The following is a 26,762-nucleotide window of genomic DNA, read 5'->3' as shown; positions in this document are numbered from 1 at the left end:
AATGCTCTCATAACAACCATATCTGTATCTGTAATTTCTCCCTGAGGATTCCAAGAGTGCCGCTCCAAGCCAATGGAGTAACTTCTGTGAGTTCAGACAGACAACTTGAGCTGCACTGATTTCATATTTGACTTGCATCTTTCTCACATTCACCTGTCAAAGTGTCCTCCCAATGTGGCGGCCTATATATTCACGCTAAAAGAATTGTGGTCTTACCCTTTGCTCTGTCATTAATATTGCTGCCTCGTACCTTTTGTTGAGCTTGAACTTTCCGCCCCTCCTCCAGCGCCATCCACCTGCAGGCTCCGACAGGGCGGATTAAGATATTATCTCATCTCTACTGGATTTCTGAACGCAAAATAAATCTGCGAGGAGTGATGAGGTTGGAGCCTGAAACTCCAAACTATATTTTTCTGCAGCAATAAACATTTTAAAACCATAACAAGAGTGAGTGTTCAGACAGAATCACAATTAGTACAGGACCGAGAGCAAGGCTGTCCAGATTTCGCCCTATACCCCCTGCTTAACCAGCACCTGTTAAAAAATATTGGATTTACGTCATCAGCAGCAGGCCAAGTTTGAAAGAAGCAAACTCAAAAGCACCTCATGGAGGCTTAAGGAACAGTGATTCATACAAGAGGTAGCAGCAGTGCTGTTAGGGTTAGAACTTACAAAAGGTGTGCGAGTGGATTTATTGGACTCTGAAGCTATTTTTTGAGTGGAACATTTTGTGCAGTTCTTAAGATTATAACACCAAATTTCAGTGATCCAGTTTATGACACATGGCTTTCTAGTTGATGCTTTCCTTTCCAGTTCTGCTGCTCACCTGTACAACCTGAGAAGTAACGGCGTTCACTGCTGCTCCTTGTGAATCACACTGTCCCACAGTTTTCTCCTGTTTACTCTCATACTCCTCTCTTCATATTGAAAAAGAAATCTCTTCTCCGCTTCTGTTTGCTTACAGAGAGCTATAATTAATTCAGGTTCGTGGAGTGCTGACTCCCTTCACACATTCAGTTGACAAGTGACAAGATTATGGGAATTTGAGCCAAAACACACATAATTGCTCAACTCTTCTTATGCAATCGAGAGGGACAAAAATAAATCAAGTTCTGGATGCTGCTTCCATTACGCTGTGCCATAATCCTACTTTTTTTTTCTTTTTCTGCTCCACTGTCAAGTTTTCACCGACTTTCACATCCTGCTTTCTTATGTCGATGAAAAAGATCACAAACAGTGAAAGGAAAACAATCAGAGCCCCTGATGACATGTTTGACCAAGACCAAGCAACAATTCCTACTTCTGTAAAACAAACCTCCAGTCAGAATATTAACTCAAGATTAGAGAAAAGCAGCAGAAAGAAAGCAACAATGGAAAGTCCGCTGGGTCCAGAATCCAACAGCACATTAAAAAACACATCAGTGTTCACCAAAGAATGGCATCCCAAGGCACACTTGAAATGTGACCTTAATGACTTAACTGTTAAAAAGTTATGATATTAATAAGTTTGGACCTGTGAGCAGCCCTGTTGCACTGACAATGTTGTGTTCATGAAAGCAGATAAAAACAGAACATGGCGTAATGCACTGGCATAATGTTTTGATCTGAAACAAGTGGAGATCATATAACCTGCAGATAATGCTGGAGGTACAGCATATTAAAAAAACAATGTCCTTGATATGTGGAAAATCATTGCTTTGTTTTCAGGTTGAACGTTCCATAAATGGGCATTCAAAAGAGACTTCAAAATAAAAGACTGGTTATGGACGCCTGGGGTTCTTAAAAGCATAAATCCAATTCTATACATCAAAAGAACCTTCTGCAATCTGTGACACACTCTTTTAATTCTCTTTAAGAGGCTCACTTTTATGCACTCCAATAATAGGACATGAATGTTGAAGTACAGTTTTAAAGGCACTGGCATGCAGTCTCTTAAGTAGCCATTAAAGGTGCTTAAGGAAATATAAATTATTGACTCCACATGGAGTCCTGCAACAAGGATGCAAATTGAAAAGTTGTAAAATTAGCAGGTTAGTTTCAATGAGCATGCATCAGAAGAACAGGTTGATTTCTTTAGGAAAGCAGGTCAACTATAAAGAGTCCCGTCTGTAAATTACTGTAAATCAGGTGTTACATCATAAAAATGTATGCATCATGTTGGTTGTGTTCTGTTTGTGTAGTTCCCCGTCTTCTTGTAATATTTGCACACAGTTTTTGTCTTCTCACCTCTTTCATTTTCTGTCCTCGATGTCTAAATCTTGCTCTGCAGCTGCTGATGCTCACCGTGTTATTCTTTTTTTGAAAACTACTGATGTGAACATTGACGCCTTTGATTTGTCACGATTTTACGATTTATCTTTACATCCGTTCTCTGGACTATTACGCTTTTCTTCCTGTATAGGAAGTGGAGGCAATATCCAAGTCTGAAAGGAATACCAATTTGAAAATGCCTTAAAAAGCATTCTTGGCAGTCCAACTTAATACGTTGGCTCAAGTTTGATTGTATAGGCCTCTATGGGTAAATTAGCCCAACTTTTGCTTGATTCGTTTCCTCACTTATCCCTTTCCAATCAGTTAAAAGGTCTAAATCACTAGTGTCAAGCCTTCTTCCAAAAGGCATGATATTTAGCAGTCACATAGTTCCATTATATGGTTTATACACTAGACAGGGAAAAGTTGAGGGCGTGGCTTCCTTTTACTGACAAGTGGTTTCCACAGCAACCCATCACTAGAGACATATTGGTAAATGAACTTGAGCTTGTATAGTCGTTTTCTATTCTTCTGACTCATCAAAGTGCTTTAACACTGCATGTCACACAAACACTGGAGAATGACACTTTGATATTGATGACCATGCAAAAATTAGTGATTCCCCAGTGTTTGCATGCCCTGTGATTGACTGGCGACCAATCCGGGGTTGATCCCGTCACTCGCCCAATCACAGCTGGGATCTAATCCAAACGGGAAAATCAGAATAGATAATGGATGGATAGACCTTCAAAAGTCCAGCTTTGTATGGGTCATGTTTGATTGATGTTTTCATGTAGACATGTTCATGAAACAAAAGTTTTATATTTTCCCAGACAAGCAGGAAATCCTCTGTTCTGAACTGTAATTTAATCTATTTATGTTTGCTGCAAATAGCTGCAGTTGTCACAACTCAGAGCCAGTTAGATGGCTTCAAGAAGATTTCTAAATGTCAGTCGTTGTCATTTTCCCCTCATCAAATTCAGTAGTTGTGGTTAAAAGCAGTTGATTTCATTGTGCACTTTGTATGCCATCCTTGAACCTCATTTCTAATGAAGAGAAGAAAGATGTTTATATTGATTCTCCTGCAGGGCAACGGCACAGGAAAGTCAGGATTCCAGTAAGTGTGCAAAGATGACAAGCTTATGACCGGCAGGTAGCAGAAAGTCCACGGAAAGCACAACAGTGAGTGTGCACTGTATAATACAGGGGCAGAGTCGCACAGCACTGAAACGGGGAGTGATCTCAAAGCTGTGCGGTGTCCCTGGTGGGAAGCCAGACATCCTCGCATTGAACCGAGAGGCAATCCTCCCAGGGCAGAACTGGTATCTGTGTCTTACTCATGTCCCAAGACAAGAATATATTCTGCCGGAACAGGGTAGACAACACAGCTCTCACAGCTGTCCCTTTATGTAAACTGAGCGGTGTGTTTGTGAGAGAGAAAGTACAGGAAAAAGATCAAGAGAGCGCCTGAGCACATGTATGTAGGAGTGCTTCAATCTCATGCTTGGCCTGACTCCATCGCCACTGGCTTTACAGTCTAATTTCTCTGCTTGTTTGATTCAGCACAGAAAAAAATTGTAAGCAGCTGACTAATCTTTTATTCGCTCTTTCTCCTCACTCTGCAAATGCATAAACCCTCTTCTTTTCTTAAACAGCAAAACTGCCTGTCTGTCATTACTCAACCCCTCTCCATCCCTCGCTCTCTTCCTCTCCTCTCTTGTCATGGCAACAGTATTCTCTCGTGTAGTATTTGCTCTGCAGCACACGCCGAGTTCGCATTGTCCCGCAGTCACCCGCGCCCACATATCAACAGGCAGGCTGGCTGTACTGTACTGAAAAAGTCATTGTTATGCAACCTATGTTATGCTGCCTGCTGCTTCGTCGGTCTGTCTGTTCATCTCTCTCACTCTTTCTTCACGTGTCTGCTTTCACTTCTCTGAGCTTGTTCTAGGTCACATCCTCAGCTTTGTCAGGCACTGTCTAAAGTGCATGCATGTTTTATTGAAAGAGTTACTCTGGGCGGGTTTAAAAAGGCAATTTTAAAAGGCATCTTTGCATATAACGGAGGAGAACATTTTAACTTTGAATAGATGTTGACATTAAAGTCTGCAATGACAATGGAAACCTGTGTAAAAAGCGGCTGAACCTGAAAGATAAGATGTGTGCATATGTCCAAAGCTGCTGCCTCTGTTGTTTTGAGAAATGGGGAGCGACAGCAAACATCTTTGTGTAAAAAGTTCAGAGGAGCCGAAGAGGTAAGGCATCCTGAGACTCACATCGTAATACATCAGTGAAGTGTGAAGTCAGGCACCCCCTTAATAGCTACCAAGTTAGTTTGTGGCAAAAGGGAAAAAAACAACATCACAGAACTCCATCCACAAGAAGCACCTGTCTATTATTATAGCCATTGTTACCTATCTGAAGTCTTAAAAGTGCCTTCCCCTTTAATGGAGGTGGGCTCGAAAGAAATATAGGCTACGCCAGTGTCGACTGGTCAATAGAGGGCACTAGAGTGCAACCAAACGATTGCCTATAGGGACTCGTCTTAAGCTACTGATTGGTGATATGTTTCTCATCCTGGGCCTTAAAATCCAGCACTCTGGGTCAGCCCTTGACTCTTGTTTGAAGTGGCACATGTGAATTTGCTCCTTTTAAAATAAAAGAGATAGGGGCTTCAATTGGCAAAGGAAAAATGTGTCCATGTATGAACGCATTAGACACCCCCTCCCACCCAGGCAGCAGAGACGTGAAGAGCAAGTCATGTGTCACTATATAAGAGCACAAACTGTTCATAAAGACGGCTCAGAGAAGCGGACCAGACTAGCATGACTCAGCTATTCTTAATGCTATTCTTATTCTGTTAGCCAGTTCATGTTTTTTTGTAGTTATTTTTTTTTTTATGTATTAGCATTAAACAAACAAACTAAGATAGCCGTGGCTTCATTTCCGGTCCATTTGTCTGAAGTTGTGCCCACCTTGGAGAACGATTAAGCGTTAAGCTTTAATTGTCACAAAAAAGGCAACCTACATTCTGTTACACTTTACCTTACTGCAATGTCTTATAGCTAACCTACACTATGTTGTTAGCTAGCTTGTTAGCAGCCAGAGCTATAGGCTGAAGCCAAATGTAGCATCAACTAAAGCACTCCACACGACAGTTTGGGAGAACAAAGCAGTGGAGGGATGTTAAATTTAAAAACCAAATTAATTAAATGTTTAGCCGACTAATCGGTTAGGGTTTTAACACGCTCAGAAATATGTTGCTTTAGAACTCATATTAGTAATCAGTGAGGACTAGCTGACTAATGCCTTAAGACTACCACTGAGGGAGGAAATGTTTATTCACTAGTAGCCCTAGTGTGAAGCTTTCTGCATTTATTATGTTGTCTGAAGCTTTGACTTGTCCAAATCATTCATTCTCGTGTGAGTCGCACACATCCTTGTGCTCGTGTAGGAGTCTGGTCCTCTCTTTTTCTCTGCATATGCATATTTAGTCACACTGAAAAATGGTAAGAAGGTTATGTGTGAGCCTGTGTGAGGCGGGAGTGGAGAGCTTCCTATTTATTTGCACTGCCGTCTGTTTACAGAACATAAGAAGCAGTGCGTCTATCTTGACCTCATCCCTTCAGCCCCTATCTCTCCGCCGCAGCATGGTGGACGGCGAGGATCACAGAGGGACCACATGCCTTGTTATGAGACTGCTGAGCTCACAGGAATCTTAGCCGGGAGCTGGGTGGTAAATCCACTTTGTGTGGTGTGAGGTAAGGTGAATTAGTTCATGAAATAGCTTGGGCAATGAAAAAATGTTCAGGCCCTGAGTGACCCGGTCCGGCCCCCCTGATTTGCAGGGGGGGGGATTAATTGAATCATTATCTTTAAAAAAACAAAGTTTGCCAGAGAGTCAAAGAGACAAACTTTGAGTTAAGAACAGATGTCTGAGGCTGCATGAGTCTTGCTACCATGCTGGCACAGTCAGCAGTCGGAGGTAAGTTAGAAGTCCAAGGTCCAAAAAGCCCACTGACAGAAAGTATCTGACACGAATGCAAACTGTTTGAATGAGGGCCAGCTCCATGAAAGCCAAGGAAACAGCACACCGCTTTTAGAGGTGCTTCAAAAGTCATGAAGTAGCCCGCTTTAGAAAATGGATTCTTAACAAGAGGTGTTGTACCCCACGGGATACTTATGCAGAAGAGACATGTTGGTGGAATATTAAATATTATACTTGAGCACCTCAAGTTGTGACTGGGAGGGTATGAAGCTGGTTGATTAGAACAACCAATCCAGTGGGAACTTGACTTCACTCTCTTGTTACAAAGTGATGACTCCACAAATGATTTAGAGTATATTTGATTATTATTATATTAAAGGCTTGGCTGTTTTTTTTTTAAACTAGCATGATTTTGAAAGTAGCATTCCCTCAGTGATGCACTCGAAGTTATATGGGTCATGGTGAGAGTTGGCCTCTTACTTGTTGATTGGATTGGGTTGCACAGCTTGGTCTTGCAGGACCTTGCTGTTTGGTTGCTTACTTAGAGAACTTCCTGAAACACTTGGGGACTAAAGCAGCATGAGTATTCTGATAAAAATGACCGTACTGTACTAAAGGACATGTCACTGGCTCTAACATCCATTTATTTGCCCAGAAACATTGCCTTAAGGACTCGGCTCTGCTTGGCCATGAATAATATATGGCATGTAGCTTTGCCTTAAGGCTGCAGTGTGGGAGGATGTCTGTCTGCTCCAAAGCAACATGTCAGATCCTCGTCCTTATATATGGCTTTGTTTTCCAAACATTGTTCATCTCATTATCATCACCATATGCTGCGGAGCTTCTTTCGCTCGTTAGCGCACCAGTAAACCTCCCGTTTAGCAACAGAAAGTGCGAGCGATTCAGCGCTGAGAGAGGAACACAAGACAGAGTCGAGAAATGCTCAAGAGATTCGAACAAAAGTGTGCAACCAACTCTATTCCAAATGTGATCGCTTCTCTCAGAGTTACTCCCATGAGTGCTGACCATTGAGCTGATAGTAGTGGGATGTAATGAAACCGTGGTATTACTGAGAGTCTGTCATGAAAAATGACGTCGGGGAACGACAGCAGAGAAAATAGAGCTTATCTTCCCTTAATTGGTCCTCCCTGAGTCTTTGAAAGCACAAAGACTTCCGCTGCATCTTTTTATGATTAAAAGCCTTCCGTCATACCTCCTTGATTTTAAAGCGCTATAGATTTCTATTGTTCCATTTTTGTTAAATCTCCTATTCACAGTGGAGTGTTTGAGGAAGGATTCCACATCTATTTCCCTCTTGCCACCGGACGATGAATTGTCTCGGGTCTCAGAGGACGTTGTTAAGAGCAGTGACTGAATCAATAGGAATATGCGTCTCTGAAATCTATAAAGGCCCTCATAGATTTGTGAACTTGAAATGTCTTGGTTCACAGGCATTGTGGTGTAACGGGTGTAATAGTTTGACCTTTTGCTGGACTGATGGTTTGGTTGATGAGGTCAGCTTTTGTGAGTCAATATCTTTAAAAGAAAATCAACTTTTAAAACACAGCACAAACTCAACACTTAACAAAGCAGCACAAACCTCGTATTCATTCATCATGCATTGCACACTAAAAGGTGGACTTGAGCTTGTATAGCGCTTTTCTAGTCTTCTGGCAACTCAGGTCACACCTACATATTCACACCCATTCACCATCAGAAGTATCTAATCCCTTTCATACGCTGCCAACGAATCAGCAGGAGCAATTCAGGGTTGAGTGTCTTGCCTAAGGACATGTCGTACATGAGCTGGGAATCGAACCCTGAACTTTCTGGTTGAGAGGTGACGACTCTCTGACCATCTGAGCCATAGCCGCCCCGAAGCTGTGCTGGGGTACGTAACAATGCAGCCACTAAGAGAGCTACACAACTGCACACAAACTGCATGTTGTGTACAGTAAACACAATGGAAGTCATCACACAGTAAGTTTGTTAAAACCTTTTTCCCTTTCTGGGAGACCCCCAAATACAGACTCTTATATACCGGTGCAACTTGTTCTCCGTATTTTATGGAATTTCTAAATGAATAAAAAAGAGTTTCTTCCATTCAGTAAATATAAAACAGTCTGTTTTCTTTCAGAGTCCAAAAAAAACGGTAATTAATTTATTTACTTCACCAACATTTTCAGTTTGGTTCATTAGAACAAAAAATCATTCAGTGAGCAAAAGGATTGGAAAAAAGACAAGTTACAAACAGTTCACGCTCATGTCCACTTTACAGATTGGTAATCCTGAAGATTATCCAGGACGACTCACACACAGAATATCAATATTTATCAGATCTATAAACAAAGGACTTTTCATTAAAGGACAGCTGCATGACTGAAGTTAAGGTGAGATGAGCCAATACTCAACATGAACACTTTTATTCCTTTAAGCATATTTCATCATTGCTCCCTTGAACTGTTACTGGCACACACTATGAAAGCTGTTGTTGGATATATTTATCTGTGTCCAACTGCTAACCCATAGCAGATGGGGGCAGCCATTTGTAACCTAATTGTAATGTGTCATTACAACTGACTCTGCGCTCTCATTAAGCGTTAAAGGATTCCTGCCTCGAGGCGTCTGTCCTGCACGACTCATTGAAAACAATCCACACACCAAGGTCCTTCATGCAAGTAAGAAGCAGAACGACACCTCTGAAAACAGGACCCGTTCATCAGACTCTTTGAACAGTAAGTCCTGCCTGTGTACTGCTGAGCACTGACAGATGTGTGGGAGAACACCTGGTAGGATGCAAAATGATGTTTGGACAGGAAAGCTGCTGAATGTTTTCTAATGACAGTCATTTCATGTCAACATTGGGTTGACAAATCTGGCTTGTAGAGTGAAGTGCGACAGCTGAATTGGTTTTAATTTTTAGCATGACAGGCATCTGATGGTGAAGGCTGCAAAGATCTGAGTAAAATGACAACATACACTGGAAGGCCACTGTTTTAACTGGTCAGCAGTTTGGACAGCACAGAGACTGAATGTTGGGACAAAGTAGTTACTGCCATTGGAGGCAGTAACAGAGGCGTAACAGGGGCGAGATGTTGGCAGTGTTTAACTGCATGACATCAGGCAGCGCAGTGTGTGTGTGTGTGTGTGTGCATGTCGGAGTGTGTGTGCATGGGGAACTTCCACTGTTTGTGTAGACGTTAGTCTCTCTGCAACAGGAACTCCGTAACCCAACTGAGAAACACAAACAAACAGGAACATATTGAAGATGTGCTGTGTTATTAGTAGAACAGGTGCAGGAGGAGCTTTGTTAGGATGCTGTTGCAGGATCTTAATGTGCAAAGAGGAGATGTCTGTGCTTTACCTATAACACACTGAAGAGTTACATTTAGTATATGATACATTTAAGAGTCAAAGTATGTCCTATCGTCTCAAATATGGGTGTTTGCAGTCGGGCCAACCAATATCTGACTTTGGGGCCTGTACCAATGTGGATTTTGGGGAAAGAAAAAACATACTGTGATAAATGATATCGGCTGATGTCTTTCATAGATCTATGTTCTTTCTTTTGAAATAGATTCAGATAAACATTGTTTGTGTTATTCCCTCAAATGCAACACTTATATAAATATATACAGTTTAAAGAAAACAAGATGGTCACTCAATTAAAGTAACTTTACATGTGCATGCATCACTAATTCACTCTGGAGATTTGTACTGTGTGTGTTAATCCATCACTGCTAGTGACATCCAACGATGATGCAATTTGACTGGTAAATAAATTGGTGCACTTCTGCGATAAAATTAGCCGATACTGATTAATTGGTCTGGCTCTAATTTGCAGATAGATTTTGTGTTTTTCTGACAAAGTATGTGATTGTGCATGCTTTCATCAAAACAGACACATGACCCCAAAAAATCTCAACAAAATTGACTTCTCTGGCATTTCAAAATACCAAACCTTAAAGGCTTCTGAGACGAGATTTTATCAAGTAAGAACCCTGGGCAGTCGTCTCCGGTGGCTACAGACTGGGTGTTCCTCCCTTTGACAGGCCTCATCAGTCATACAAGGAGGGAGAGAGCGAGAGAGAGAGAGAGAGAGAGAGAGAGAGGCAGGCAGACAGCCCAAACAGAGAAATAAATACCTGCTCCACTAAAGCACATGATTGACAAAGAGGATCCCCCATTCATCATGATGATGGAGCACCACCCAAGAAAACAGACCGACCACAATAACACCTGGACCTATTGTTTTCTCAGTGATCCGCTGTGTCTCTCCCAGTAACATGTCTTTTTTTAGGTCATGGCCTGATTGCCTATTGTTTGCCTGGAAAGGGAATCGAAAAAGTTTACTTTTCCACTTTTCTTTGCCGTTCCACACGTCTTGCTTTGGTATTCCTGAAATTCCTCACAGGATGCAAACCTGGCAGTGATACGTTGGACCCGCTGGGCCGTCCGAGCCCCTTTCAATCCTTCACTGTTATCAGCAAAAGGACTGCGGCCATCAACTGAGGGTTACATGCAACAAGAGACAAAGTGAGTCAGACAGCAAGAGAGGGAAGCGGTGGGAGATGGTGATGATAATGATGCGTGTCTCCATGGGGGGCTGACACCTCTGACAACATGTCAGCAGAGTCGACCCAGATTCTACTACTGCGAGGCAGGGAGGACACTGCTTTCCAATGGTTGACAGGTAAGGGTATTTAGTACAGTCATGCAAAACTCAGCCATTGAGCTAAATGACAGCTGTATTTGTTTTCCTGCTTGCGCTCTATAACGCGGGGTTTTCAACATATGACCAATTAAACATTAGCATGTTAGCATGTTGCTGGTGGAAAAGCACACCTTCAGGAGCAGAGCAAGTCTTCTGAGCCACTTTACACACACCTGGTACGTGATGTGTCCACATCCTGTTCTTTAGCACAACAGTCATTCATTTTTTTCAGTCTTCTCTTTATCCTGTGCTCTTGCCTGCCCTCTTGTTTCTGCCACTTCCTGCCTTTGTGTTTCCCGCCTGATTGATTGTCTGCCCCGTCCTAATTAGTGTCACCTTCGTCTGATCGTCTTTAACTCCAAGACTCTTTCTCCTGATTGTTCCTCTGTGGCGATTTATCTTTGTTTTTGTTTGTCAAGCATCCTTGCAGTGAGCATTAGCATTCTCGTTTTTTTCTTAGTGCAGTCTGTTCTGTGACCTTGCTTCACGGTTCTTCCATGCTAGATTAGTATGCTTGTTCTGCACAGGTAACATGCGTACAGAACATCTTCTGGTGTGGGTGGGTACTATGAATTGCATCAGGATCTGTCTCCAGAGTTTACTTTACTACCTTTACTTTGAGTTGTTGCAATTCTGGTACAGTCTTTGAACTGTTTGTGATCACTGTAAGCTGGCTTCTAGTTAATTATCGTAACGCTGCAATAAACAAGTGAAGCTTTTGTGTAAGGTTAAATGGTATTTATTTATATTAGCTCATTTCTACCTTTAGACCACTCAAAGCACATCCAACATTTATCACAGCTGTGTTGAATACTTAAGCATGATTTGTGAATGAATAGCCACAGTCTACTGTCACCTCGATAGCAGACCGACTCTGGAGGGTTACATGTAATCATATGAATATTAAAAATAAAGTGAACAGAACTTGATCATTTATACAACAGTGTTGATAGATGTTGATGTAAATGTCAAGAGACTCTAACAGTGACATGACCTGTTCACCTCCTCTCACTTCCCCGTCAGTCGATCATTTCCGTTTAAGATGAGCTAAACCACTGCTTCGCTTTGGCGTCCTGCTCACCCTCCTCAGTAAACACAGTCCCTTACGTCAAAACCATATGCTCATGGAAGAGGATTCACTTCGACGTGTAGACTGGGATACCGAATTTAAGAGCGGAGTGAGCCCACGTGAGTCGAAGTGACTATTCCATGAAAATGGTGCAAAAACTCAGCTCGGACTGTGCTGTGAGAAGATGTGCTCTTAAGTAGAAGCAATACACACTCACAAAAAATCTATTAAAATGTTGATACACCAGCGATGGACGACGTGACGGGGTCATATCAGATTTTTAATGAAGGTTATTAGTCTCACCTTAATACCGTCTGTATTATAACAGCACAAACATGCTGAGGGCAGGATTCTCACAGCTGATAGTGTTTAATGAGCTCTTAGCTCAGAACGTATTCCCCTTGCAGCCTTTCACCCACAGCCTGCTCCGTTGGCTCCACTAAAGAGAAGCTTTATGTTTAAAAGCTTTAGGCTGTGGCACCTGGCCCTTGGGCTGACACCCCGGCAGGTTTAAGTGACGGAGCACAGCTGTGTGAGGGGCTTTTCTTGGCCTACAAATAAGACGTGGCGAAAGGCAGTTTTCCCCACAGTCATCCCTCAGCGGCAAGCCAGCCACGCAGCCAGCAGTGGGCCGATGAGAAATGCATGACAATAATTACTGAATTCAGTCGAATCTGGTTTAATGTGGTGGCATAAGCTGCATGCAGTTCACATGGCATCGGAACAATCTAATCAATCCCAGACTGCAATTACCAGGCTTTCTTTGTTTGGGGGAACAAAGAAACAGCTTCTAGGTGTACGTCTAGGGAGGTTCAGTACAAATAACCCCCTTGTTACACGCTTTCTCAAAATGGCTCGAAGCGCAGCAGCGTGATAACATGATGCTTTATCATCATCTACAGACGTAATTTGTTTTGCTCGCAGGCTCATAATTTCTTGACATTTAGAAGCTTCCTCAATAAAAACAATCAAACTGCAATCCATCCCTCTTTTGTTTGTCTTTCTTTCCTTTTTTTTTTCTTTGTTAAAAAGCCACAAGACAATACTTTATAGACAAAGTGAGTCAAAGCGATGAAACCTGCACCTGCGCTCCATCTCTGAAGGAAGTAATCTTCTCTGCTCCTTTTAATGAGAAAAGACAACTCTTTAATTCAGCTTGCTCACTTAGGCTGACATGAAGAGCCTTTTCATGCTTTCTCCAACAGCACCCTTGTCTCTTTGCTTTGTTCTCGTAGAAAAGTGCTCCTGACTGTTCTGTGAAAGTATCCTTTTCTTTAATGTGTACTGAAGATGGGATGTGGTTTTTACTAACAAGGAGATGGGTATCCACAGGGCCAGATTGAGAGGCTTGGTGTTTAGATGGATCCCCAATCTCTGCCTCTGCGTTGCTGCCATATGCCCGTCTTAATATCAGCACACGGTCGGCAACACACTCTTATCCGTGTGCGTGTTTATTTGTGTACCTGTTTATCTCTCTTCTCTTTCTCCCCGTGCTCTCTCCTCTCCCGAAACCTCCTGCTCCTTCAGTCCATCTGCTGTCAAAAGCGCCCGGAGTATTTATCCCGAGCCTGTCTCTGCTTTTCTTGTTCAGATGCGGCTCAAAGAGTGCCATTGTGCTCTCAACACACACATCCTGAAAAGAGGCATCTGATACCTTCTTGCTTCTTTCCCCACAGCTCACAAAGATGTAAACTTTTAGGGGGGGGGAAGCGATATTCCTCCATGAGTCCAGAGGAGAGTCACACAAAAAGAGATAGATTAGCCCTTGACTGTATCCCACCCTCACTACACCACAGGTCATGTCTATCCATCCTCAAAGATGCCTTGGCGACTTGCTGTCATTAGTGCAATATAAACTAAAAGTGGCGCTAATTGATATAGAGCAAGTCATCCGTACTCCCTCCGAGAGTCGGGGACTCAAACAAAAATAAAGGAGAGGGGGAGAAGAAAGTAGGTTACTGAAGAAAGAGAGACCGGCTGCCTCACTGGATTTGTGAGCAGGGGAACACAAGCACAGACAGGGTGTATGTGTACAGTGTGAGTGTGTCATTGTGTTTTCAGCGTGTTAATGTGCCAGTGTGTCGTCGTGCCTTGCTGAGAAAGGCACGAAGCTGGCTGAAAGAACTGGCCAAAGAACAACAGAAACGGTAGCAAACATTGATGCATAAGAGTAGGTGTAGTGTGCACGCTGCACATGCTGTTGCAGATTGCTTTCCCCTAATGAACGCATTCATATTCTCACATTGTGCAACACTTCAGCTCTCCTGTATGTGTGAATGCTTTTATGTTCCTGCTTTTGTTTCATGCTAATGTGCACACGCAAGAACAACTGAATGTTATGTGATACCATTCATGCGAGGGTCCTTGCAAGGCAATGCCCTTGCAGAGAGCCATTGTAACTGTCGGCTCTTCTGCACCAATCCGTGTCTTGGCAACAGGGAGCGCGAGGGAACCAGTGCGAGCAGACAAAGACACCGCCTTCTGCTTGACGAATGTGGCTGAGCGGGGAGGCAGGCAGGCGAGAGATGGCTTCTGTGCACAAGTATGGGGATAAAAAGTGGGTCAAAAGGAAATCCCCATATGGACCACTCCCAACCCCAATGCATTGCCCCTGCTGGACACCGTGAAACAGCCAGTTACCCTCCAAATCCAACCCAAAGCCCAGAGGGAAAAGCACTAAGGGGACTTATTCTTGGCTACACATCCAGGGAGCCACGAGTTCATCAGCCTTGACACAGATTTACGTTCTAAAAAGTCAGTATGTTGATAGACTGCATGAACATAGACAACAAAAAATTCTTAGTTCAGTTATTATAAGTCGCTTTTAGTGACTCAGTGTAACTAAATACTGCAGTTCAGAGAAGCAGAATGCGACCAACCCTGCAAATTGTACAACCACACTGAAACCCTAAACCTGTGTAAGACGATGATCTGCAAGTGCACCAAGTAATGCAATTTGGATGGTCTACTTTAATGAAGATAATGCATTTCACTAGTTATGTCTGCAAAGAACAAGATCATGTGTCTCCAGCAAGCATCAAATTACCATTATTGACAGGTGCAATGAAAGCACTTTGATTAAAATAACCCAAGACGTACAGGTGGACTTTTCTTCTGCAGCTCGTCAAGGGAATCTGGATCAAAGTCTGCATGCTGGTCCAGAATACGACTCAAGAAATCTGCACGCATGAAGAGTTTGTTTTAAAAGTCTCTGCATGTGTCAGAAGCGGGATAATGACAAAAGCCAAAGGAGGATGACATATACGATATAATCATATTGCTACCAAAGTCCCAAACTATCAATACATTTTGATGACCCCCTCAACAACGATTCTCCACATGAACTGAAATCTTCCCAAATGGTTCCACAAGACGTTTTCAGCTTCACCAGTCGGCAAAGTCCCCAGGACATCTCATCATTTCCATGTCATCAAACACTGAAGCTTTGTCACACACCTTGGATTTCTCATGCAGCTTTGAGCCATGAAGACGTAAATGGTAGTTCTGCTGTGCTGCATTCTCAGTCTGGATTGATGTTTGATGGTCACAATGACTATAGGACTCTAATCTCAAGTATTTCTACATCACTGGGTATGGTTTATTTCAAGGGTTTAATATTTTAGTGTCCAGTTCTGAAGACTCTGTAGCTGATCCCAGCTGTCATTGGGCGCGAGGCGGGGAACACATTCGATTGTTCACCAGTCAATCACAGAGCTGACATATAGAGAAAGACAGCCACTCTCATATTTACACTTACGGCCAATTTAAAGTCACCAACTGACCTAACGAGCATTTCTGGATTGTGGGAGGAAGCCGGAGTACCCGGAGAGAACCTGCAAAACTCCACACAGAGAGGCTCCTGTCCGATGGGGATTTGAACCAGGAAACTGTACTCGCTGCGAGGCATCAACGCTAACAACTGCACCACCGTGCATCCAATTTAAGATGATGACAAATGAATTTCTATGAGGATTATAAAGATAATTTAATCTACATGTTGGGTTTCAAGGGAAATAACATCTAAAACCTACGAAAGCAAACAAGACCATTAAAGTAAATGTTTATCAACCGCCGCTCAGTAGGCGTCCAACTACATGATCGTCAGCACGTTGCCAAAACAGCCTTTGTTCATATTTTTTTAAGACAAAGATTTAAAAGAGAGTGATACGTATGTCTGACTGTTCAAAGAAAGCAGCTGACATTTTTTCATCAAAGACAACTGCTTACATCAGAACGAGATCAGCAAAGGCAACACACCATCACAACTTCCTCATATGAGCTTTAACTGAATTACAAACTACCAGAGAAGATCTCATACATGCATGCATTTTTTAAATTATAAAAACACAGTGTGACATTGTCTTTAACTTTTCTTTTAATGTTTGCTCCAATGCATGCATGTACACACACACACACACACACACACACACACACACACACACACTTCAGCACACATGTGCCTCATTCTCATGTCTCCCCAAATGAACTTCATCCAAACCGGTTAATTATGAGATTCATCGCTTTTAGCACCTGTTCGGTAATTAATGTAAATCAGTGCCTTCTGGGGAGGAAAATGATCCTCCATAAAAACATACTTTAGCTAGCTTACTCTCTGTCTCTCCCTCTCACATCTTCTTTCCACCTTCTTGTCTTTCCCCTTTGCTCATCAACCTGTGTGCCCCGCGCCTGCTGTTTGCAAATCAGGCCAGAAAATAAACAAGGACGGCTCCAAACAAACGTTGCAGGGACATCTGTACTTATTATTGCAGCAGTCTTGGAGTTCAGTCCACCACAGATGGGCAGACAGTGTGGGTGTTTACACATGGTGATGGAGAAACCTGAGATGTCAGTTAGCCATCAGAAAACAATAAATAATTTAGGACTGAGCCAGTGCTTGGACGCTCGACGTGCTTCTGGTTGGAATATGTCCGTGTCACGGACATATTCAGATATTCAAACCAGTGTTATTCTAGAAAAATTGAAAACGTGTTCGGCAAATTGAATTGGCATGAGGTGGAAATCAAATCATCAGCCCTCATTGGTTCGTATCTGTAGGCTTTTCTTTGTTAGATTTGACACTGACACGTCTGGCTGGTTTCAGATGTGGACTGTGAGCATGTGACGATGTGATGATAAATATTTAGTTTTTTTCACATTCACTGGTTCCTGCTAAAACTGAAAGATGTGCCATTTCTGGCCTAAAGATATGCAAATACATAGAAAGGGACACCTTTTTTTTGAATCACTAGCAACCACACAAACAATCGACAAATCTGAGAAAAGTCTCAGCGACTGAGGAACTGCACGGCGCTCTTAACTTTATTAGCTACAAACTTTTTGTTTTAGCAATCAATGGCAGGTGAAGATTGCGATACAACAAAAACATTGCCAATATGCAGAAAGAGAAGTCAAGACAAAAAAAAAATCTATTCTCCCTTGAAATGTCAGGTGGTTTCAAATATTGGTTGAAAAACTAATCCGCCATCCTCCCTTTGACTGTTCAGCTTTCATTCCAGCACAGAAACAAAAAAAGATGATACTTTTTGTCATTTTAGAGATTCTTTATATTCTGACTCGCTTACACAAAGCCACCTGATTTCTGCTCTGCACCCCGAGCATTTTTTCAACCTGCCTCTCAGACTTTTTGATGTGGAATTTTTTTTACACCAAGGTTCTGCATGACAGCAACAATAAATAAAGTGCTTTTTTTTATCACACACAAAAGTCAACATTTAGCAGGGAGCAATTTATGCAAGGCTAGATAAAGACACAACCTCTAAACTTTTAAATAGAGCATCAATGGTGATTTCTTCCCTGCTTTATATAGTCACATTTTTATTAAACAAAGCAGTATTCATGTTTTAAAACGCTGAAAGTCCATGAATCTTATCCAGGCATCGCTCTGAAACTGGACAGGACTAACAAAGAAAAGTGGCCTGTCTCACAGTTCCTTTACTATCTAGATGGATGTGATATGCATATGATTATCAGGGTTCAAATGGACAGTGTTGGTCAGGGCAGGCAGTCATACATGAATCTAATGATAGATAGATCGATGGATCGATGGATCGATAGATAGATAGATCGATAGATCGATAGATAGATACTTTATTGATCCCGAGGGAAATTCAAGGATCTGTTGCACATGGCAGTACTGCGTGGAATGAGTTATCATATATGGTTTTTAACTGTTGATCTTTGGGCAGCGTCTGGTGGAAGAAGATGCACAAACAGGGAGGACGAGAGGAGGAGGCAGAGAGAAAAGGGGGTGTGTTGAACAGGAAGAGGATGATGGCAGGGATGTATTAAGGGTGCTGATTAAAATCAATACAAACATTGGGCCTGAGAACATGAGTCAGGTAGAGCCCACTGAAATTAAATGTGATGCTGAAATAACATGGGCGGCAGACAGGCAGTTAAGTGGCATGTTTGAGCGCAACACAATGCATGCAAAACGTCACATTAAGGCCGACTGTACAGAACACATTAACTTGCATAAGCACATAACACTGCATTTAATTGACTAAGCAGAAACCACTTAACTAGAAAACTGTATTTTCAGTTGGACTTCAGGAACAAACAGAAAAAGAACCAGAGATTTGAATGCCTGAAAACTTAACTTGAAGTTCTGACCTTTAAAAATCCCCCATAAAATATTAATAGACTCGAATCAGCTAGTCCTTGCACGGCAATCAACCTTAAATATTTAATTATTCGGCCTGTGCGTTATAGGGGAAAGTTTCTTGTATTTTAACTTGTATGAAACACTATTACAGCTTTGAAAGTAAATAGTTTACATCCAGTGTCATTTTAATGCTAGTTATTTAGAGATCTAATATACTGTACATGCATCTCGACTTGTAATTTATTAAGACTTTGGTGCGATAGTATTGCACTCATTAAACTAAAAGCTGGCATCAAAGAACACCAGAAAATCACTTCAAAGTCTGTTGTGCAGCAAACTGAAGGGGAAGCAGTCGAGTTGTGCACCAACACTTTCTTGTAATGATCAAAACCACTTCATTTAAAGTTGAAACAAAAACGTTAGGTGCCTAAGATGTGATTTGCTCTCATTAATTGAACAGCTGCGAGCACCCGATTAATCGGCTTCCAGGGGCCGATCCAGAGGAGATGTCAGGGGTGGCAAGGCCCCTTCTCTGAACTCTCAAAGGCCACCACTCAAAACTACTTCTGTTTAGATCAACGATAAGTGGTTTGCATTTTTATGTAACACATTAGTCAGTCCTTTAAGCAGAGAATGGAGAGTGACAGAGAATGTCTGCAAAACCTATGACGAAGGCAACATGCCCCAACTCTGTTTGTCTTTTTAGGAGAGGTTTTTCATCACATTCCTTTATAGAGCCCAACTGATTAACCGCCCTGCCGATAATATTGGCCAGTATTACCATATCCAGTGAGTCTCGGATCAGTGTTTGCTAAATTTATCGCAGATATGTGTTGCTATAACTAGATTTATTTACCAGTCGAACAGCGAACATGCAGTCTCGGCCGTCACCAGCAGAGTGTGCTTTATGGATTACAGCGATCATTATAAAGCGACGACATGCAAAGTTACTTTCCAGTTGATTGACCAGTTTGTCTTCTGTTTATTTTCAAAGAAGTGCTGCATTACTGTGTGAGTGTAAATCTATGTAACTCTAGGTTAAACATAGATCTAAAGAAGATGTCGGCTGATATGTCACGATCAGACTTTTTTTTCTCCCCATCCCCAATATCGATATCATTTCTGTATCGGCCACAAAAATCCCACATTGGTCCGGCGGTATTCCTTTTAACACAATGCATGTTCATCAAAAATGATGTCTAAAAGCTTTTCAAAGAAGCTCCAGGTTGAAATAAACTAGGATCATGCTAATAGGCATGTTTGTTTTTTTCCCGACTGTGCTGGTACACACAAATTGGGACATCCATAAAATATATACAGTGTGCACCTCATTTCCTCTGCCTCCTCCAGTCCACTCTATTTTAATTGTTTACCAGCAAAAACAAGAAATCAATGTCTTTCATCTTCCACCAGAACTATGCAAGACTGATGCACCTGCCGCATCCTCATCAATACTGTTTGTTCACATTTGACATGTAACAGACTCGCTGATGCTCCAACAAATAGGGACTCCGTACACAGAGGCGCTTAAGACCAATTCAGCACTAAATGAATGTCAAAGCTTTGACGGCACAACAGTGGGTCCTTGCCATTGTGTGCTTGAATGCGAAGCCCGACAGGGAGCTTTGTGTGAATCCTATCTGCTAAGATTCCCACTTTCATATCAGGAGAGGCCTGAAAGATCGATGGTCTCGGTATAGATTTCCTCACTCCATCTTTCTGCAAACACTCTTGGCCTCCCCTCTGTGGGCTCCGTTCTTTCTTTGCTCATCTCTCTACCTTCACTTCCGCACATCTCATTTCTGTTCCCTCACTTTATTTCTCCAGCTGTCTCCATCTTTCAGACTTGGTGTGTACCATTACCCTCTCTGTCAGACTTCGAATATCAGAATAGTATACTGGGGAAAAAGAAAGTCTTTCAGATCCCCTCTGCTTCCATTTCCCCGGATTCCTGAGAGGGACTGATTCAATCGCTGCCTGCTGGTTGAGTTTGACAGTGACATCTAACGGTACCTCTCCCTCTGGATGTCTGTCTCTTATGATTCTCTAGAATTCCTGCTCTTCTCACTGCAGGACTACAATTTCCATCTCTGTAGTGAGAAAGTCTCTTTCTTGTGTGATTGGAGATTGTTATCGTGTGTGCAGAGAGACGTCTACTGTAGTGATGTGTGATTATAGATTGCATAGACACTCGAGGGGAAAGCATTAAAAGTGAATGCAGGAGCTCCATGCATCAAGTAATTGAATAAAATAAGAGTTGAATGTGTCATCAAAGGTAAGACGTGGTATATTATATATTACCAGGCTGCAACCTAAATGATCATACACTCTGATTTTCTCATAAAGGTAAGACCTGTGTGGATTAAGAAGCTCATTAAGTTCCTTTGTGCTGAAACACAGTGCCGTGCTGCAGCCTGTGATCTGATGAGAAGATACTGAAATGGTGCATTTGCATACACGCGTCAGAAGAAGCGCGGTGGCCAATGAAAGGGCAGGAAAGCAAATAAATTTCCATATTGAGTCAACAGGTTCAACAAACCAGAGAGGGTGAGCTCTGGGCCAGAAAGGATTTCACTTTAGTGCGTTTGCAAATTGTAAATGGGCATGAATCTTTATTTAGGGAAGATTGATGGCATTTGAAAACAACCTTGAGTTTAAGTTTTCGCTCCGAAGAAGATTATTTTTGGGGTTTCTCAGCAAACCTGAAACTGCTGAATGTGTCACGTTTTTAGTATTGTGCACAAGTTACAATCAATCAAAATGATTGAAAAGGGTTATTTACATTTCTTTACACTGATGTGTATTTTTTACACTTATATTGATAAACAGCTTTTTGGCTGTTTTACACTCAGGGGCGTGTCCAGACTTTTTTTTGACTAGGGTGGCCCAACTGCGGCACTAACTTGTGCAGGGGTGGCCTGACATAATAGTTGGTCCTGACTCATACAGGGCTGTAAGCCAATCACTGGATTTTTTGGAGTGTCACCTGAGGTGGCCAATTATATTTCACATGGGCATGGGGGCCCCTGCCCCCCCTTTGGACCCGCCTCTGTGATAAACTGCTTTTCCACTTCGTATTGTGGAGGCAACTTTTTAAAAACATTAAATACCAACAATTTACCAAAACTGTATATCTTCACCATCTCAGCAAGATTTCAAACAGTATTTTTTTCTTCTCAACTGAATTGGCTGAATCGGCTTTAAAAAGACGGTGAATGATAAAAATGAAAGTGTCACAGGAATGAGAATATATAGAGTCTGATGTTTGAAACATTACTCTCTGTTTTTTTTTTCATATATAAATTAGTATGTTTTGACACCTGCTGAAGGAATGTGTTTGACTTTGGGAAATATCACCATATGTTTTATGTGTCAGGAGTTGGATGGAGAAGATGTGTGCGTGTTTTTAAGAACAGACAGCTTTTTAATCAGCTCAGCATGATGACAAGAAACAAGAAACTGTCTCTGACAACAAACAATCTCCATCAGCTCAACGTCATGTACTTTGTCACCAACAGATTTTTGCGTTTTTTTCTTTTCTTTCTATCTTCTATGTCAGAGCTGGTATCTTCATACAAAACAAAGCACAAACCATGTGCTAATATGGAGCACAGCTTTTGACTTTGGCTGTTTTCTTAAAACCTGTCACTGCTCTGAAGTTGAAAAGCAGCATGTAGCTGTTTCCCTGTGTTTGCAGTCTTAATTGCTGGTTGAATATTGTATGTAACAAAATAAATCATAGTCGAAACACATTCCAACTGCTCAAGGTGACCCCACGCTTGTCTTCGAAAGGAACAAGCAACACTCTTTTCAGAGCCACATTCTGTGTTAAAAAACTATTTTTTTCATGGCTCAGGTGGAGGAGCTTGGATCCAATCTTTAACAAAAGATTTGTATTAAATCAGACCTCTGAAGGATTTCAAAGTAAGAATAATTGCAGGTCTTCTTCTTTGCCTGTGAGAAGCTTTCTCTGCCAGAGTCAGGTAATATGCAGGCAATCCAAAATCAAGTCGACATCTAACCTTTTGTAAAGGCAAATCTCCTGAAAACAAACAAGACCTTTTTTTTTTTTATAAATCCTCAAAGGAAGGAGATATTCTCTTCAATTGTACTCATTCCCATCTCACAGTACAGAACATGTGCCATTTTACAGGCTGAGCATGTCTATCAGGGCTCTGTTGCACACTTACAGCAAATTGCTACAGGCAGCAACACTTTTCCTTCTCTCTGGGGAAAATGGTGGGATTGTCATTGAGAAGCTACTACAGGAGAAAAGAAAACAATCTAACCAACTCACAGCCATGATAGACTAAAAAATGCAACATGCCAAGAGAAAAGGCAACAGTTGCCAGAAGCCGAAGGGAGCTGAGAGCAGGGCGATTGCTGCAATCACAAGGGCAGAAAACAAAACTCCCTCTCTGTTTTTGTGAGTCGTTCCAGGCTGGTAATTTTGCAAGCAGGCAGTCAGGCACAAGATCTGTCGGAGCGAAAGCCCAGCTTCGTGACGCATTTCTCCAAGCCACATGTCCCCCATCCATGGGCCAGCGCCCAGCAGGATGGGGGGTGGCGGGGGCTGTGAGCCCATCCATGAGTTTGTGTGTTTTTATGTGTGGCCATATGTACGTACGACGATGGAAGGGTGAGCGACAAAAAGCCTGCCAATGTGTCCCTCCCTCCTCGGGGCAGGTTGGGGAGCAAGCCAGGCCATACTGACCGCCCCAGGCGAAAAAGAAGATGAGGGGGGGGGGAACCTTGCTTTCCCAGAACACCACCCAAAGTTTTGGTATTGGTGTGTGTGGCGAGCGGTTGCATCTATGGCGCATGAGGATGGATAGTTTTCATAAATGTGCCAGCAGTGTGAGCTGTCTGTGACTTAACATAGCTGGTGGCATGCGTCAGCTGGCCAAGCAAATCTGCTGCCTGCCCCAAGGCTGATTGAAAAACAGGCCCGGGAAAGAATGTGTATGTGGATGCTCATACACGTGTGGGTGTCTTTTGGTGTCCATATGTTCGCGTGTGCATAAGGAAGAGAAAAGAAAAAGGGAGCCTTTTGCACCTACGGGACCTGGGAACTGATCTTTTTCTTTGGCGAGTCCATCCAAAACAGACTGTTCTCTATTAAAGCCAAGACTTTTATAATGCACACACAGAGAGGAGTGACTGGCCTACATGCTGTTAGCTCCTATAATATTTTAAATGTATAAGGACTGTTCTCGTGTCAGCCCTAATGCCACATATACAGTCGACGCAATCAGTCGTGCTCTCAATTTGTTCGTCACAGCAGGGATACCTTTTTATTGATTTCAGATGAAAAAGTAAATATTGAACCGGCATTGTTTAGGTATTTGTTTACTCAAGGTTGCATTCCCACGGCTCCTGATGTAGCCAACGTTTATACCACTTTGGTCCCTATATTGGTGCAATGCCAAGTGCAAAGCGTACGGATTGTTTCTTTATTTTGGGGTGTAACATGAATCATACCAATCAAAAAGTGTCAGCTCTCATTCCCTTTAAGAAAGAGATGCACCTGCAAGATAGTTGTTGCTATTTACACAGCAGATTTCAGTTTTTTTTAATTATTTTATATTTTTCTTGTTTTGTCTTGCGTATGGGGACAGTGTATGGGTAATTGCTTTAATGTCTGTTATGTCTGTCTCCTTCCTTTCCTCTCAGATGTCTCTGAGATTGCTGGAAGAACCTTGGAAAGCGACAGGAGTAGCAGGGAAGGTGTAAGAGGCGGATGACGTCCTCCCTGTTATCGTCTGTGCGTATGAGGAGCGCACGGATGCCGGCATGACTACAATCAAAAGTTTCCATAACAACACAGACACCAGCATGTTCTTCGATATACCGTAACTCTTCATTAAGCTGGTTTGTCTCTTAATCCCATTTGAAACAATTTCACAGGAAACAAGCATTGCTCTTCAGGTCTGCTTAGACAGAAAGTGAAGTAAATGTGTGGCCCGGCATGACTCCCGGCATGACTCCCGGCATGACAACTAATGTACACGACAAACACGTTTGTTTGAATTAGGCAACACAGTGTATTATTCTGAGAGACACTGCTCTCTATTTTAACTTAACTCCTTTCATCGTGCCCCTGAACACACAGGACTCACTGACAGGACAGTGTACGAAATATATTGATGCCTCTTTGGTTCATAAAATGATTCCCACAACATCATACTAAACGATTAATAAAGACACTTTGAACATTTCCGCATTAGGTTAACTATTTTAAATCCGTACCGATTCCTTTCAGCGGTATATTGAATTTCTTAATTGAAATGACCAAGTGTCAAACTGTCACTTTTAACTTAAATGTTTAGGCTTTATAAACTACAAAATGTTTCCAGCCTATGCGCTGCCTTGCCTACATACTAGTTTACATCAAATTTCTCGACCAGTAATGTTACGGGCACTTCATATGTAGATGTGATATATTTTTCACATACCTCCGTTTCACTGCAGAAGTATCCCTGGAAGTCTTAGTACGCCTGGTTGGGAATCCCTGACGTGCACCATACGTGGAGTGGAGAGCTTCCACTTCAATAATAATAGAACAGTGTATCATTGTTGGGAAGATGCAGGAATATGTGTACTATTATTGTCAGGCATACAGAAGATTAAAATGCTATTTCTTATTAGAAACTGTGTAAACGGGAAAAACGTGTGAATGGCTGCAGATTACAGGGGATTTCACTCAGCACAACACGACGATGATGGTGGGGCCTGAATGGACTTATAATTCCTCTATGGGAATCAGCTTAAGTCCCTGTGTGTCTGACAGACAGTGATGTTATTATTGCTAAAAGTAAAGCGGCTGCTTTCTCAATAGCTTCTCTTTTGTAGTGACAAATATGAGGATTCATGCATTGAGCCAAGTGCCTCTCACAAACGCAGCCCAAATTGCAAACGAAATCCTCCACTCCAAAACGTTTGTTTGCATTCACCTCCTTTTAACAATTACATTTTTTTCATAAATTCATTTAACAGAAAAATAATCCTGATATTTGCAGAAGGCTTGACTCATTAATTTCAGTCGTCGATTAAGGAGCGTCAGTGTAGCAGTTAATTAGAAACCAGTGGTGATAACCACCTGTTCAAACATACAGATGGGAGGTCTGTCTGCTTATCCCATGACTGCCTGCCTGTGCTGTGCTGCATCATTTCAGATAGTCACACTTAAATGAGACTGAAATGGATGAAGATGGATGGAATATCGCCCTCATGGGGCTTAGGATTTGACCGAAGTGTTATGGAGCTTATGTGCCTGACAAACACAAGGACAGGAGTATCTGACGAGCAGGTAAGTGAACATCGACTATAATACACACACAGACACACACACACACACACACACACACACACACACACACACACACACACACACACACAATCGCAGACGTAATTACCTGTCAAATGCAAGATGTGACTTCCTGGGAGTAAATGAACTGATTAATATTCGCCAGGAGGATATGTGGGGGGGAGAGAGTTAAGATATTCACTGTCCCTATCACTTCCTTTATTACCACACCACAATGACAAGATGGGAAATTACACACCAGGTGAAGCAAATATTAAGGGCTAGCAAAGGACAGGCGGCATATGGATTAGACCACTCTCTCTGCAAATCAGGATACCATTTGATTTCTTAAAATATCCCAAGAATGTGTGTGCATGTTCCACTTTATAAAGTAGTAGCTTAAATTAAGAAGCTAATGCTTAATAGCAGGAGCGTGACGCAGCTAGAGGTCAGCTGCTACTTAAAAGGAAAAAAATCTCACTTCAAATTTAAAGTTTCCCTTCTTGTTTTTAAATACTTTCATGAATCTTTTTGCTTCTTTTTTTACCTCCACAGGTTTTGTGTTGTCAATTTCCCTGGTCAGCCTCCCTCTGTGCCTCAACTAAGGGGATGTCAGCCATTGGGTGATGCTTGCAGGCTATTCTACCCCCACAGCTCTAATAAACAGGAGTCTAATTGCGTCCCCAGGCTGCTGAGGGGTCTTACATTAAGATAATTAGGCGAAGACAGGGTGCAGGAATGAGGCCCTAGAGAGGAGAGGAAGAGGAGGAAACCCTTTTTCTTTGAATTTCAGGAGATTTATGTTTCAAG

General features: G+C 42.1%; 2 protein-coding genes across 3 annotated transcripts in view; one reads left to right on the top strand and one right to left on the bottom strand.

The window, feature by feature from the left end:
* cpped1 (calcineurin-like phosphoesterase domain containing 1) overlaps nt 1-26,762 on the top strand; it is a 146,420-nt gene that overhangs the window by 73,914 nt on the left and 45,744 nt on the right. The gene's annotated exons all lie outside the window — the stretch shown is intronic.
* The window catches only part of shisa9a (shisa family member 9a), a 59,282-nt gene that overhangs the window by 24,420 nt on the left and 8,100 nt on the right, over nt 1-26,762 (bottom strand). The window lies entirely within an intron of this gene.

Source organism: Symphodus melops (genome assembly GCF_947650265.1).
Source record: "Symphodus melops genome assembly, chromosome: 21".
Classification (NCBI taxonomy): Eukaryota; Metazoa; Chordata; class Actinopteri; order Labriformes; family Labridae; genus Symphodus; species Symphodus melops.
The sequence above is the reverse complement of the archived record's forward strand: the minus strand, read 5'-3'. Positions and strand labels throughout refer to the sequence as shown.